The following is a 16,930-nucleotide window of genomic DNA, read 5'->3' as shown; positions in this document are numbered from 1 at the left end:
CTCTGGTGGATCAATGTCCTTAACTGGGCCCTCCCACCTCAGAGGCACAGCCCTGATGCCTTGCTGGAGCACCAAGAGCCTGTCATCCATACGGCTCAGAATAAAAGGAGAAAAAAAGAAAGAAAAAAAGAAAACTGTAAAGTAAATTAAAATAAAATAAAAAGTTATTAAAATAAAAACCAAAAAATAATAAATTTTTTTAACTAATTAAAAAGAAAGAAAGAAAGAACAACCAAACCAAAAAACTAATCCACCAATGATAACAAGCACTGAAAACTATATTAAAAAAATAAAATTAAAAAATAATGGACAGACATAACCCTAGGACAAATGGTAAAAGCAAAGCTATACAGACAAACTCACACACAGAAACATACACATACACGCTCACAAAAAGGGAAAAAAATATGTCTATCATTGCTCCCAACGTCCACCTCCTCAATTTGGGATGATTTGTTGTCTATTCAGGTATTCCACAGATGCAGGGTACATCAAGTTCACTGTGCACATTTAATCCACTGCTCCTATGGCTGCTGGGAGGGATTTCCATTTCTCTTCTTTATTCTCACAGCTCCTGGGATTCTGCTTTGGATTTGGCCCTGCCTCTGTGAGTAGGTTGCCTGAGGGTGTCTGTTCTTCCCTCAGACAGGACGGGGTTAAAGGAGCAGCTGCTTTGTGGACTCTGGCTCACTCAGGCCGGGTGGAGGGAGGGGTATGGAGTGGGCGGTTAGCCTGCAGCGGCAGAGCGTGGCATGATGTTGCATCAGCCTGAGGTGTGCCGTGTGTTCCTCTGGGGAAGTTGTCCCTGGATCACGGGACCGTGGCAGTGGCGGGCTGCACAGGCTCCCGGGAGGGGAGGTGTGGATAGTGACCTGTGCTCGCACACAGGCTTCTTGGTGGCTGCAGCAGCAGCCTTAGCGTCTCATGCCCGTCTCTGGGGCCTGCCCTGATAGCCGCAGCTCCTGCCTGTCTCTGGAGCTCCTTTAAGCACTGCTCTTAATCCCCTCTCCTCACACACCAGGAACCAAAGAAGCAAGATAAAGTCTCTTGCCTCTTCAGCAGTTCCAGACATTTTCCTGGACTCCCTCCCAGCTAGCTGTGGTGCACTAGCCCCCTTCAGGCTGTGTTCATGCACCCAACCCCAGTCCTCTCCCTGGCATCTGATCGAAGCTGGAGGCTCAGCTCCCAGCCCCCAGCCGTCCTGGCAGGTGAGCAGACAAGCCTCTCGGTCTGGTGAGTACTGGTTGGCACCGCTCCTCTCTCCGCTTTGCCCTCTGCATCCCTGTTGCTATGCTCTCCTCCATGGCTCTGAAGCTTCCTCACTCCGCCACCCGCAGTCTCCGCCCGCGAAGGGGCTTCCTAGTGTGTGGAAACCTTTCCTCCTTCACAGCTCCCTCCCACTGGTGCAGGTCCTGTCCCTATTCTTTTGTCTCTGTTTTTTCTTTTTTCTTTTGCCCTACCCAGGTACGTAGTGGTTACTTGCGTTTTGGGAAGTCTGAGGTCTCCTGCCAGTGTTCAGTAGGTGTTCTGTAGGAGTTGTTCCAGATGTAGACGTATTTCTGATGTTTTTGTGGGGAGGAAGGTGATCTCCACGTCTTACTCTTCCGCCATGTTGAAGCTCCTCTAGTTTCATATTTTTGTGCAACATTCTTGTTAAGCTACTAAAAGGTAAATTTCTATTTGCTAATTCTATTTATGACTTTCCAATATATAGCCTATTTCCTCTTTTGAGTGTATGTATGTGTATACATACACACATTTTTTTAATGACTTGCCATTTAAAAACTTTGATTAAAAGAAACAAACTTTAGGTGTATCCATTTATTTCCATAAAATCCTAAAACATTGAGATTGGACAATGCCTCAGGCAGTATCTAGTCCGTATTCATCATTTTATATATCAGATATCACAGGGAAATAAAAAACAAAAACACTTGCCAAGGCTGCAGTATTGGTGGCAGAATTGAGGCCAGAAGACCTAAGGATTATTTTTGTTTCCTCTTTGATTAATTAGTTCAGAACAGTTAACACATATATACAGTAAGACTGAAGTCATAGAAAATAAAATGTATACATATGAAAGATCATTTACATAAAACTAAATATGTTAGTTGTTTTAAGTCTTTTGGATTGCAGGTAATATTTCCACTGAGCAGTATCCTTTTAATTAATTATATTATATCATCCAAATGTGTGTAACTTATATGTTGATATCTTTAATGTCTTTATTTAGTAGGCATTTTTCTTATTATTTTATTATATATATATATATATTAAATATACCTATACATATGAATTTATAAAATGTATTTGACTTTTACAAATGATCTTACTTTCAATAGCTTAGAATCTTCCTATAACAAAATTATCTTGCCCTTTTAGATTTTATTTATGGCTGCATAATTGCTTAAAAAACTATTCACCAAGTCACTATTGACACCTATTTATTGAGTACCTTCTATGTTTTATATATCTTACATATACTGCTTTAAAAATTCAGAGCTATAAAGAAATGTGACAACTGAAATTAAACAGAATACTCTTCCCTCAAATGTAAAATGTAGTAAATAAATAAGGGCAATTATTTTCTGACTAGTGAGAAATTCTTACATGCAATAAACAACAAAATAAATCTCTGTTTAGATATACAAGTGTAAGTTTGATATTGATGTTAAAATTCAAATAAACTAACATCAAATTGTATGACATTATTTCTCATTATTTTCTTCTAAAAAGATTATGATTAAAATTAGAAAATATTTAAATTTGATCTTTGAAGACTTTTGTTTTCCCCATCCAAGCTTAACTTATGCATTTTATTACACATGCTTCTTAGCAAAATTCCACATCACTTTTCCTAAAATTAAAGACAAACCTAGGGGCAGGATGGGAATAAAGACACAGACCTACTAGAGAATGGACTTGAGGACACGGGAAGGGGGAAGGGTAAGCTGGGACAAAGTGAGAGAGTGGCGTGGACATATATACACTACCAAGTTGATAGCTAGTGGGAAGCTGATAGCTGGTAGGAAGCAGCCACATAGCACAGGGAGATCAGCTCAGTGCTTTGTGACCACCTAGAGGGGTGGGATAGGGAGGGTGGGAGGGAGGGAGATGCAAGAGGAAAGAGAAATGGGAACATATTGTATATGTATAACTGATTCACTTTGTTATAAAGCAGAAATTAACACACCATTGTAAAGCAATTATACTCCAATAAAGATGTTAAAATAAATAAATAAAACAAAATACAATATAAAATACAAAAAAAAAAAAAGACCAATCTAGCAGCCAAACACTATCAAACAAAGCTCAGTACATGGAAATGTGTATAAAGGGCATGCTTATAAAAGTGAGTAAAATATTTTTGAAAGGATAGAACTACCTTAACTGAGTCTTTCCAAGTAAGGGGGGGTTAGAAGTTAGAGACTGCATATTCCAATGTTCCTGTTGGTCTTACTGCCAACTACTGAAATTCTAAATACACGATAATAACAATGCATGTCACCATGAAAATATTAGTTACATGTACATTTTAATTATATCTATGTCATAGTCTCATAAGAGCAAGACTGTGTAACCTTCTCCATAGATCTCTGGGAAGTTTTGAGGGCACCTGCAGAAGTATTTACCCAGTGAGTAGCTGGTTATCATATAGAACCAGCTTACAAAGCTGGTAGCTTTACAAAGGAAATAACAACTGTTTAGCAAACCCCAATCCAAAATTAGTCTTGTGAAGTTTGCATACATTTTTTAATAGCATCAACTTATCAAACACTGAGACAAGTTCACAAAAAGACTGCACTAAGTATGGGTGCAAGAAAAACACCGTTTGCCTAAATAGCAACAGCAAGGCAAGGTTTCTTTTCTTATGAATAGCAAGGTTTTTAGTCTGTAAGATAAATTAATCTTGCAGAGTGACTCATTTAAAAGTCTTTATAGTTAAGGCGTCTCTATATCCATTAAAGGATCCTAGAAACATTATACTTCATCTCTTTAAACATTTCTAATTTATTGCTATTTTCAAATTCTAAATATTTATACATTTTTTTAACTTGAAATGACTTTAACATTGAAAACTGTTATCTGAAGGTGATTAATTATTTTCTAAAGATGTTTGCAGTTAAATGAAAGTTTGTTAAGGTTATACAAAGATGTAGATCTTCTTTTGTATTTCCTATCTGTGGGTACCTGGCTCTGAAAATATAATTTCCATGATACACCCTCCCCAAGATGGTGCTAGGTAAATATATTAGCTCCATAACTATGCTAAGCAAGAATCTTTGAATAAACAAAACTTTCCACTGAACAATCCTGTCCTGTGTGACGACAAGCAGTCTTTCTCCCTGAAATACTCTATCAGGTGTCTGGAGAAACCTGAATCTGATTGAACTAAAACTGTCTCTTTACCACACTCTGTTTTTGTTCCAAGTAGTGCTGCCAGGTTTAGCAAGTGGACCCTAGTCTCAAACTGCCCTTTCATTATCATTTGGCTGTCTGTCTGTTAGCTTTTCCCATATTGGTTTACATGGTGAGAAACTCCTGATATCTCCACAGGGAGAGAGGTTTCTATATAGAGATGAATCTGGACATGTTCCTTCAGTTTAAACTGTCCTCAATCTGATTTCTGAAAGATGGATCTGTTTTAATTATTTTTTGCTATTTAAGTAAAAGTCAAATTTTATATGTAGGCATCTAAGCAAGAATTATTTAGATATTAGTTTTGCACTCATTATACATTCATTCAATTCATGAGTATGATCATTCATATATCCTCCATTAATATATATTTTGTTTTCTTCTAGAAACACTTAACAACTTGATATCTTTAACATTTGTGCCTGTTAAGACAATTCCAGCAAGATATTTTCTACATGTATGAGGTAAAAGAAAATGTCAGTCAAATCATTGAATTCATCTAGAATCAAATGTGCAACAGCTTCCACTAAAATTCATTTTTTCATTATTTTCTATATCCATTGCAAAACTTTTAAGGGTTTCTTGACTGGATGAATTCGCTTTTGTCTGCTGAACTCCTTTATATATATAAATTTTGACACAAATCGCAAGAAAAATCTCCTTTGCTGAGAGTACAGAAGTTAAATAGTATCACTTCTTCAGTAGTTTTCTTCAGTAACTCCTTAAGCTCTCAGTTCCAAGCTTGAAAGACTTCACTCTCATGGGTTTGTAGTAGAATTAAATTAGATAATCCATGTAAAGGTCTTAATGCAGTTTGTGGCACGGTGTAAATACTCAAGTATTAGCTCTTAGTGAGATGGTGTAAATGATGGCAAAATTAACACGATGATGATGATGAGAATGATGGCTTTAACTATATCAGTGATAACCAGATTAATGGAACTTTAAATTTCTCAAGTTCCATCCATGGGGCAGAGATGCTCTAGGATGATCTATCTGTTTTATTCATTGGTGGCAGCTCCTATTCCATCAATACCTTGTCAGCCCTCAGCTGGTTGCTGTGCTGCACCATGTGGTACAGATGTGCCCTCATGCAGGCCCCAACGCCTCCTCACAGCTGATGCCTTAATGACTGCCTCAGTTACCTGAATTTTTTTTCATGGTTATCAGTTCTTGTTTTATATTTGCCTTTGTATTCCCAGTGAATGTTTTTCAGGATTATTTATGTCTCATGAAACAAGTCACATAAAATCAAATACAGTTGAAAACAGAAGTGTATCTCTGCTTACGAATATAGAGGAAAAATAAGTTGAGAGTTTCATTGATCTATCAAAAGAATTTTATCATCAGTGAGTTAAGGCAGATTTATTTGATTCAAGATGCAAAGTGCTAAATATGAATGATGATAAAAGTGCTTCTGTATTTGTTTATGTTTCTGTATGAATTGCACACTGAGGAGTCAATGAATAAAATATGCACAATCTCTATGAGATCAGATGGGTTGGAATCCATTCTTGGCTTTTGTACTTCTTGGGCATGTGCTTCTTTAATTGACAGTTGCTCATCCGTAAAATGTAGAGAATAATACCTACCTCAAGGAGTTGTGTGAGAGTGTTAGAGACAATGTAAAGTACTGCCTGCCTTTTTAAATATTACAAATTTTTGTTCTCATACTTCATTTTGGGCATATCCTAAACATATTATTTTAAAACTTTCTTCACTTTATTATATTATTGTATTTTTTCTGGGGTAAGTTCATGTTCCTATAATTCATTTTGCTGTATATATCTCCTAATATTACATTTCTTCATGTATTTTAGAGTATTCATGTATAGGCTCACCTTGGGGGGAATAGTTTTTCTTTTTTTTTCTTTCTCCACTCACTGTCCTAACGGTTTTATGATTGCACTAACCTGTCCCCAGGCAAGTCAGCTAGAGTCAGATATGATCATTTTGTCCTGAAGTTCCTTCAGTTCATTGATATTTGGATTTTCATATAACTGGTTGCTGAGTCATTAAGGGACTTGACTCAATCCTGGCTATATGATGCATCTTTATCCTCCTGCCCCTTATGCAACTATTTCTAAATAAGCTATAGTCCGAAGAAATTGTTAGTACCCTTTATCTTTCAATCTTAATTCATGAGCTGGGGAGGCCCAACCAGACATTAGTTTTAGGCAATAAGCACAGATCTAGTCACATGCTTTCTGTAGAATGCTTTTGGCCCTCATTAACCAATAAAAATGTACTCCCAGACTTCACTTATTTCTCTGTATCCCAATCACAGAGGGCTCATGATTTCAAGATGCTATATATTACTTTATATTTCTATTTGGCCTCTGATATGTAAAAAAAAAAAAATTATCTAGTTTTTGAGCGGCACTATGCTTGTAAATTGTTTCCTATTAATGTTTTATCTATTTATGCAGTAGTTTTAGAGCACAGTGGTGTTTGGAATAACTTATAAAACTTCTTAACTAGATTTTCCATTATGATTTTTTAATCATTGCTATAGTAAGTGTGGATAGGCCATCATTTTTAGAAAAATGCATTTGTTCTCAATGATAATTCTAGGCATTACTTAAGGTAGTGACTCTGAGAATCTGACTTCAATTCTTTCCACTGAATTTTGCTCAATGAAAGTATGAACAGTTCATTTTTTTCCTTTTTATGTTTTTTTCCACCAATTGTAATCCCTATAATTCAAGAATCTTTTTAAAATGAACTGCTTCAATAATAGATACCATGGACTACAGTTTCTCAGCCGTTTGTATAAACAACAGTTGGTAACAACATGAAGATAAACGTATGTTTCATTCATTTCTGGTTTCCCAGCTTTTAGCACAGGTCTCAGCAGATAGAAGGGATTTAATAAATTTCTGTCATTCCCAGCAGACAATTTCTTTCCAAATCCATTGTAGTTCCCTGTTGGGTTCAGTCCAACCAATTCAAAGACAGTGGCTTGCACACTTTCTAGCCTAAACTGCTAGGAATTTAGCAAGGGGACAAAAGCACAATTGTTCTCACATCGTCTTACATGAGGAAGTAAAAAGAAGGATAGAAATGTTCATGACATTTTTGTGTTTGTATTCCCAACTTCTAAGACAGGACGTCACATATTCAGAATGTCCAAAAAGGCTGCAATCGTATGTAGATAATGGATCAAACTCAGACTATAGAAAACTAGAGAACCTATGCTAATCCTAACAGTACAGTCAGTCCTCATGTCCAGTTAATTTTTGGTAATGAAATAATGCAGGTTCATGATTTCCAGATATTCTGATTTTTGCCAGACAGTCAAGATTTGTATGTACAATATCCCACTTTTGAAATGGTGGTAGCTAATTTATATTTACAATACTGACTAGGCCAACATTGCATGGGCCAAACCAAATGAGTATGTTGATAGTCATTTTTATAAAGAAATATCAACTTTTATTATTGGCATCATTTTAAAATAGAATATTAAATTAGGAAATCACTCTTTGATGGCATTTTAAATGGAGTTTTTGCTTCAGTGACAAAGTGTAGATATGCTAGAAAAAGATCTTTTAAAACAACAAAGCAAAAAATATTCTAAATGATTCATCTTTAAGATTAAGAATTAAAGCTTCCTTGTTTTCTTATACTATATTCTAACTTTAGATATATCCATCTAAAGTTAGAGACAGTTGTTGACTAATCTATCAACAACTATCTCTAACCATTGACATGCCACTTATATATTTGAAATCTGGTTTATTTTCTTTGAAAAAATATGAGACACTAGTTGACTTATCTATTCCATAGTGTTGTGGTAAAGCAAGAGAAGGAAACTAAAAGTAATCTTAAAGGATTCATGCATATAAATGCTGGAATGTATAAGTTGAAGCCAATTTAAAAGATAACTATTCAATTTAAGTTTTATTCCTACTCTGGATACATTATAAGATAAATCTGGCTTTACCAATTGTAATGAGATCTAGTGAGGTTATCATAATACTGATCTTTTATTTTATTTAGCTACAGAAATTGTGCACTATACCTATTGCATGAAGTAATTGTGAAGATTAAAAGCCATAGCCAAAATGTATAGACAAAAAGAATTTGTAAACTAAATGAGTAAAAGTTAGGAAGTTCAAGTTTCCAAACTGGTCAGATCAAGGGAAATGGTTATAAGGTATTTGGAGATTTAGATGAAACCCTGGTCTCATATCAAAGATGTGGCCCTCACCTCTGGATGATACACTCCACACATTCATACAAAGACCTTGTTCATAATTCTTAAAGAATTTATTGCAACTAGAGAATATTGGGAAGTCAGCCACCAGTAAAAATAGCCAGGCACATGACTCAATAAGACAGTATAAATGAGCCCCACCAGAATAAGCAGACATGTATACACCTCAGATAATATAAGCAGCAAAGATTTTAAAACTACACTTACCAAGTTTAAAGAGATACTATGTACAGTGAATAGCAAACTATTAAGAAATGAAAAAAAAAGCATACATGAAAAGAAGCAAACAGAAATTTTGGAAATGAAAAAAATCAATTTGGCAACATTGAATTATTTGACTAAAAATTGGACACAGCAGAAAATAAAATTAGTGAACTAAATGGTAAATCTGAAGCAATTTTATAGAATGCTGTATGGAGAAAGAAAAAAAATACAGAAAAAGAGCACAAACTGTGTCAGAAATAGTTAGATTATTGGCATGTCTGAACAGAATTTTAGAATTAGAGAAAAGAATAATGAGGCAGAAGTAATAAATGAAGAGATAATAGCTAAGAGAATTTTCTATTTTTTAGAACTGATAAAGAAAGTAAGCTACATACTCAAGATGTTTAGAAAATACCAAGAATAAAAAAACAAAAATAAGTCCTCACATAGAAAATCTTAGTGAAAATGGAAAAAGAAAAAGAAAAAGAAAAAGAAAAAAACCCCACAAAGACAAAGAGAAAATGTTAAAAGCAGCCAGACCAAGGAAAAAACAATAACATAAAAAAGATTACTTTGAAAATAACAGTATTTACACCAACAACTAAGTTTTCAAATATGGCAATGATTATCATATATACCCAGTGCCTAGAAAGAAAATAAATGACATCCTAAGATTCTAAATAGACCTAATAAAAATACCTTTCATATTGAGAGTGCGTTAAAGATATTTTCAGACAAATGGAAGGCAAGAGAATTTTCCATTAGCAGAAGGTCAATAAGAAATTTTAATGATGTATTTTAGGCAGAAGGAAAGTAGTCTCAGAAGGAATGATTGAAATACAAGAAATAAAGAATAAAAAAAGAGGTTAATATGTGGACAAATGAAAATGTGTATTGATTGTATAAATAGCAATAATTTATCAGGGATAAAAGTAAAACAAAAGAAATAGTTTAATCCACCAGGATAAAATTTAATTTCTGAGAAGTTTGGTGCAATTCTACAGACAAGAAACAGGCTGATAAAACCACTCAGCTACAAACGCATCCATGCTACCTTTCATGCAATAGAAAGGATGACTCTGAAGGGAGAGTCATGAACCCAGAGGATGGAGCTGTAAACCACAGAGGATTATTCCCTGGCTTTGAAACCTAATGTATGAGACAAATACGAAGCAAAAGAAAATTGTATTTTTTACTTTCAAATATATCATTAATTGCATTAAATGAAAATAAAATAAATCCTTAAATTAAATGATAAAGATGATCAGAAATGATTTAAACATTACAGTGTAAGTGCACAGAAAAATTGAAAGAAAAATGATTGAAAAAATATCCCATGAAAATACTAGTGACATAAAAGCCAGTCTAGCTATATTTATATCAAACAAAATATTATTTAAGACAAAAGTCATTGCTAGTATTAAAGAACATCTCTTCATAACATTTAAATGTTCAATTCACCAGGAACATATTAATGCTAGGTTTGAATTTGCTTAATATAGTCTCAAAATAAATATAGAGAAAAATAAAAGAATTAATAGAGGAATTTAAAAAAAAAGCACACAGTAGTAGATTTTAACACACTTTCCTCAACAATTGATTGAACAAGTAGTAAAGATACTACTTAGTAAAGATTTAAGTAAGAATTAGAAAACTTTATCTAAATAATGTACGTCTTAGATTGAAATCAACAATAGCAGATTACCTATTTTTTTCAAGGGTACAAAATAAGTGAAGAGAATATAGATGTACCTATATGTAGACACTTGATTTATGACTAATATGGCATTGTAGAGTAGTGGGGAAAGGATAGTCTCTTCAATTAGTTGTGATGAGAAATTTGGATAAACTTATGGAAGAAAATAAAATTGTGCCTCAATATCACATCATATACAAATATTGATTCCAATTCAAGTAAAAAGCAATAACGAAAGGCAAAGCTGTAAAGTTTTACAAGAGACTATAACAGAATATTGTAATGAATTAAGGGTAGGAAGATTTCCTAAACAAAACATGTAAAAGCATTAACCATAATGGAAAATATTTTTGAATCTGTCTGAAGTAAAATGAAGAACATTTGTTCATGAAAATACATCAAAAAAGAGTGAAAAGAAAAGCCACAGACTGAGTGAATATATTTGAAAAATTTATAACCAAAAAAAAGGTACAATAGAAAATACATAAATAACTTTGACAAATCTAACAGGGAGAGAGAGAGAGAACTTAATAGGAAAATGGACAAAAGACTTGAGATAATTTTAAAAAGAAGAAATCCAAATGACGAACAAGATAATAATATGAAATGGTTCTTAAACCCATTAGTACTCAGGGAAATGCATATTTAGACAAAAATGATGTAGCTCTACAAACCTGACAGATTAGCTAGCTAGCTAAAAATAAAAAAAAATTAAAAATGAATAAACACAAAGATAAATAAAAGTAGTACTGCCAAGTATTGTTGAAGATGCAGAGCAACATGGCTGCTTATAGACTGCTGGTAGGATCATACAATTTTATGACCACTCTGAGAAAAATTGGCATTTCTCTGTAAACATGTAGATATCCACATCCTATTACCACTCAGCACTCCAAGTTATATGCCCAAAAAACTCATGCACATTTAGTTGAAATTACATGTGCAAATATGTTCTGGAAAACATTATTTGTAATTATCAGAAACTATAAGTAAAATAAATGTTCATCTATAGTGACACTCTAAATTTTGGTACATTGAGCCTTATATAGCAGTGAAAATGGATGCACTACAGCTACGCACAACAACATGGATAAATCTTACAAAATAATATCAGGTGAAAAATCAAGACACAGAAGAATGCATGCAAATTTATTCCCATTTATTAAAAGTTCAGTAACAGGAAAAATAAAAACTCATATATATATATTTTATAAAAATAAACTCAAACTGGATTAAAGACCTAAATGTAAGGCCAGACACTATCAAACTCTTAGAGGAAAACATAGGCAGAACACTCTATGACATAAATCCCAGTAAGATCCTTTTTGACCCAGCTCCTAGAGAAATGGAAATAAAAACAAAAATAAACAAATGGGACCTAATGAAACTTAAAAGCTTTTGCATAGCAAAGGAAACCATAAACAAGACCAAAAGACAACCCTCAGAATGGGAGAAAATATTTGCAAATGAAGCAACTGACAAAGGATTAATCTCCAAATTTACAAGCAGCTCATGCAACTCAATATCAAAAAAACAAACAACCCAATCCAAAAATGGGCATTAGACCTAAATAGATATTTATCCAAAGAAGATATACAGATTGCCAACAAACACATGAAATGATGCTCAAGATCATTAATCATTAGAGAAATGCAAATCAACACTACAATGAGATATCATCTCACACCGGTCAGAATGGCCATCATCAAAAAATCTACAAACAATAAATGTTGGAGAGGGTGTGGAGAAAACGGGACCCTCTTGCACTGTTGGTGGGAATGTAAATTGATATAGCCACTATGGAGAATGGTATGAAGGTTCCTTTAGAATCTAAAAAAGAACTACCATGCGACCCAGCAATCCCACTACTGAGAAAACCATAATTCAAAAAGAGTCATGTACCAAAATGTTCATTGCAGCTCTATTTACAATAGCCCGAACATGGAAGCAACCTAAGTGCCCATCCACAGATGAATGGATAAAGAAGATGTGGCACATATATACAATGGAATATTACTCAGCCATAAAAAGAAACGAAATGGAGTTATTTGTAGTGAGGTGGATGGACCTAGAGTCTGTCATACAGAGTGAAGTAAGTCAGAAAGAGATAAACAAATACAGTATGCTAACACATATATATGGAATCTAAAAAACAAACAAAGAAAAATGGTCATGAAGAACCTAGGGGCAAGACAGGAATGAAGACACAGACCTACTAGAGAATGGCCTTGAGGATATGGGGAGGGGGAAGGGTAAGTTGGGACAAAGTGCGAGAGTGGCATGGACATATATACACTACTAAACGTAAAATAGATAGCTAGTGAGAAGCAGCCACAAAGCACAGGGAGATTGGCTCTGTGCTTTGTGACCACCTAGAGGGTTGGAATAGGAAGGTGGGATGGAGGGAGACACAAGGGGGAAGAGATATGGGGACATATGTATATGTATAACTGATTCACTTTGTTATAAAGGAGAAACTAACACACCATTGTAAAGCAATTATACTGCAATAAAGATGTTAAAAAAAAAAAAAAAAAAGAGAGAGTCAGCCTGAAGCTTTGAAGCCAAACGTTGACTTCTCCTCTCTAGCTATGAAATTCCTAGATGGCATATTCTTCCAATATAAGGCTGTTTCATCTACTGGGTGGGCCAAAAAGCCCCTTCAGTTTTTTAAGTAAAAATAAAAGACACCTTTTTCATTTTCACCAAGAACTTTATTGAACAACATATTCACCCTTTTGTTCCACTACCTTCTGCCATTTTTCAGGCAACTTCATAATTCCATCTTTCCAAAACTTTTATCTTTCTGAGCAAAGAACTGTTCCATGTGTCTTTTACAGTCTTCCAGGGAACTGAAATTTTTTCCATTAAGAGAATTTTGTAAAGACTGAAATAAATGGAAATCTGAATGTGCAATGGCTGATGAATACAGCGGATGAATCAGAACTTCCCAGCCAAGCTGTAATAGTATTTGCCTGGTCATCAAAAAAACATGCGGTCTTGCGTTATCCTAATGGAAGATTATACGTTTTCTGTTGACTAATTCTGGACGCTTTTCCTCGAGTGCTGCTTTCAGTTGCTGTAATTGGGAGCAGTACTTGTTGGAATTAATCTTTTGGTTTTCCAGAAGGAGCTCATAATAGAGGACTCACTTTCAATCCCACCATATACACAACATCACCTTCTTTGTATGAAGACCGGCCTTTGGTGTGGTTGGTGGCGGTTTATTTCACTTGCCCCATGATCTCTTCCATTCCATATTTTTGTACAATATCCACTTTTTGTTGCCCGTCACAATTTGTTTTAAAAATGGAACGTTTTCATTACGTTTCAGTAGAGAATTGCACGTGGAAATATGGTCAAGAAGTTTTTTTTTGCTTAACTTAAGTGGAACCCAAACATCAAAGCGATAACCATAACCAAGCTGGTGCAAATGATTTTCAGCACTTGATTGGGAGAGTTTGAGTATGTTGGCTATCTCCCGCATGGTATAATGTTGATTGTTATTAATTATTGTTTTGATTTGATCTCTACCAACTTCAACTGGTCTACTGGACCGTAGAGCAGCGTCCAGCAAGAAATCTCCAGCATGAAACTTCGCAAACCACTTTTGACACGTTTGATCAGTCACAGTACCTTCTCCATACGCTGCACAAATCTTTTTTTGTATTTCAGTTGCGTTTTTACCTTTCTTGAAATAATAAAGCATAATATGCTGAAATATTGCTTTTCTTCCATTTTCAATATTAAAATGGCTACACAAAAATTCACTAATTTTGATGTACTTTTTTAAATGCACGCTGATGTGACGGCTGTCACATACAATCTAACAAAATTGTTTCAAATGAAGTTAAAGACAACTAGTGCTACTAGAGCCATCTTACAGAAAAATACAAATGAACCTTTTGGCCCACCGAGTACATTGAATATCTGTTGTTTAGTGTAACCACCTTCATTAATTGTCTTTGCTAGATCTTCTGGATACCTTGCTGTAGCTTCTACATCAGCACTTGCTGCTTCACTTTGCACTTTTATGTTATGGAGACAGCTTCTTTCCTTAAACCTCATGAACCAACCTCTGCTAGCTTCAAACTTTTCTTCTGCATCTTCCTCACTTCTCTCAGCCTTCACAGAATGGAAGAGAGTTAGGGCCTTACTCTGGATAAGGCTTTGGCTTAAGGGAATGTTGAGTTTGTCTTGATCTTCTATCCAGACCACTAAAACTTTCTCCGTATCAGCAATAAGGCTGTTTTGCTTTCTTTTTGTATATTCTCTGGAGTAGCATTTTCAATTTCTTTCAAGAACTATTCCTTGCATTCACACTGTGGCTAACTGTTTGGCACAAGAAGCGTAGTTTTCAGCTTATCTTGGCTTTTAACGTGTCTTCCTCACAAAGCTTAATTATTTCTAGTTTTTGCTTTAAAAAGAGAGATATATGATCTTCCTTTCACTTGAACACTTAGAGGGCATTGTTGGGTTGTTAATTGACCTAATTTTTAATATTATTTTTTCTCAGGGAATAGGGAAGCCTGAGAAGAAGGAGAGGAATGGTAAAAGACCAGTCAGAACACATACAACTGTTGGAAGCCATCCAGACGGTGCAACGCCATGCCAAGGTCATGGGACGCTCCAGTGTGGAACTGCAAGGCAGAACTGCACATGGAAGGTGGACTACACTCCCGATAAACGCAATACTTATAATTTCTATATATGTAAATTTAAGTGTGGCAGGATTTGCCCCAAGGAAAAATCTTAGATTTCCTAGATGAAAAAAACTACCCTGACTCCCTCTTTGAGTAATGTATGGCAAGGCCCGGTGCCTCAAGAGGGACATTGGGAAACAGTGACTAAATCTGGACATAGGGAAATGTTTCTTTGGAAAACACCATCCTCCCTAGAGATATGGCCATATGAGGGTGTTTATGATGATAATAATAATTTGTGGTTCAATATTAATGGTAGTTTAATGATATTTGATCAATTAACTGGTGAACAGATATGTTCTAGATTAGGGACAAATAGAAATGATTTGGAAAGTTATTCTTTAATAGATTATTGGGATCCTAATATTGTTTGTTGCTATATTAAATTGCCTTTGAGTAGCAATATTCAAAATAGAAATTGTAAAATACATTTTAGATATTTTAATGGCATTATAAAAAAGGAATGTCCATGTAGGAAAAGCTATGTGGGGGCTGAGGATATATAGAATATAAGGATATATTTAGACTTAGGTGTTAAGGTTGGTTAACCACCAAGAATAATTCTTAGAACACGTACTGTACGTAATGGTAACCTTAGAATTTATCTTATGAGAAAATCTAGAAACTAAAAGGTATGGTTTACGTAATCTTTTAAGGAAATCTTTGTGGGTTCAAAATGATTCATTCTTTCGACTCAAAACAATAATATTACAATGTATGTTAATGATTTATGTAATTCTACTTTAATCTATATATGAGTATAAGAAATAAAGAAAGCACGAGATGGTGCTATGTTTACTTGGCTGAGTCCACGAGTCTCAGTCTCCTTCCTGTTGTTCATCGCCGACGCTGTCCATCCTTTTGGGGTATCCTGGATCCTGTTGGAGCTGGACTCCAACATACAACATTTATTGATTAAATTTACTGTCTTGTATGGGTGGGATTTGTGGCATTCCAAAATGATTACAAAAGTAACATTAAAGACCAATGATCACATATCACCATAACAAATATAATAATAAAGAAAACATTTGAAATATTGTGAGAATTACTAAAATGGGACACAGAAACACAAAATGAGCAAATACTGATGCGAATATAGAGCCCTTAGACTTGCTCAATGCAAGGTTGCCAGAAACCTTCAATTGTAAAAAATGCAATATCTGTGAAGCACAATAAAGCCAAATGCAAATTTTAAAAAAATGAGGTATGCCTGTACTATAAAGGTTTACAATTGTGAATGCTTCTTCTGTTGCTTGAGATGTATACATATCTCCTATGACTCAGGAGTGTCTTTCTCAAGCACCTGAAAGCCATACCTTTGAAACGTAATCATCAGGAATAATAGGGCCTTTGTCTCCCAGTTTCTGTGGCAGGATAGAATCCTAACTTCCATAATTGTCAGCTAAAAGACACACATTTAATCACATTTATAGGTTTAATCACATTTATAGGAATTAATCACATTTATAGGAATTAACCCTGGTTTAATCACATTTCACATATCACATATAGGAATCACATATCACATATAGGAATCACAATCACATATAGGAATTAACCCTGGTTTAATCACATTTATAGGAATTAACCCTTTGTAATTTTTCACTTGAACCCCCACCCATTCCCCTCCCTACTTCCTCGATTTTCGGGGTGATACATGTACATACACAAAGATTATTTCAAGCC

The 16,930-nt window shown here is 34.8% G+C and overlaps 1 long non-coding RNA gene across 1 annotated transcript; it reads left to right on the top strand.

Annotated features, from left to right (window-relative positions):
* Positions 1-807: 807 nt before the first annotated feature.
* LOC137757070 (uncharacterized) lies at positions 808-15,945 on the top strand. Its single transcript, XR_011072296.1, has 3 exons — positions 808-1,208; positions 4,806-4,883; positions 15,055-15,945. It is a non-coding gene; the product is annotated as an uncharacterized lncRNA (long non-coding RNA).
* The last annotated feature ends 985 nt before the right edge of the window (positions 15,946-16,930 follow it).

The sequence above is a fragment of the Eschrichtius robustus genome, chromosome X (genome assembly GCF_028021215.1).
Source record: "Eschrichtius robustus isolate mEscRob2 chromosome X, mEscRob2.pri, whole genome shotgun sequence".
NCBI classification, from domain to species: Eukaryota; Metazoa; Chordata; class Mammalia; order Artiodactyla; family Eschrichtiidae; genus Eschrichtius; species Eschrichtius robustus.
The sequence above is the reverse complement of the archived record's forward strand: the minus strand, read 5'-3'. Positions and strand labels throughout refer to the sequence as shown.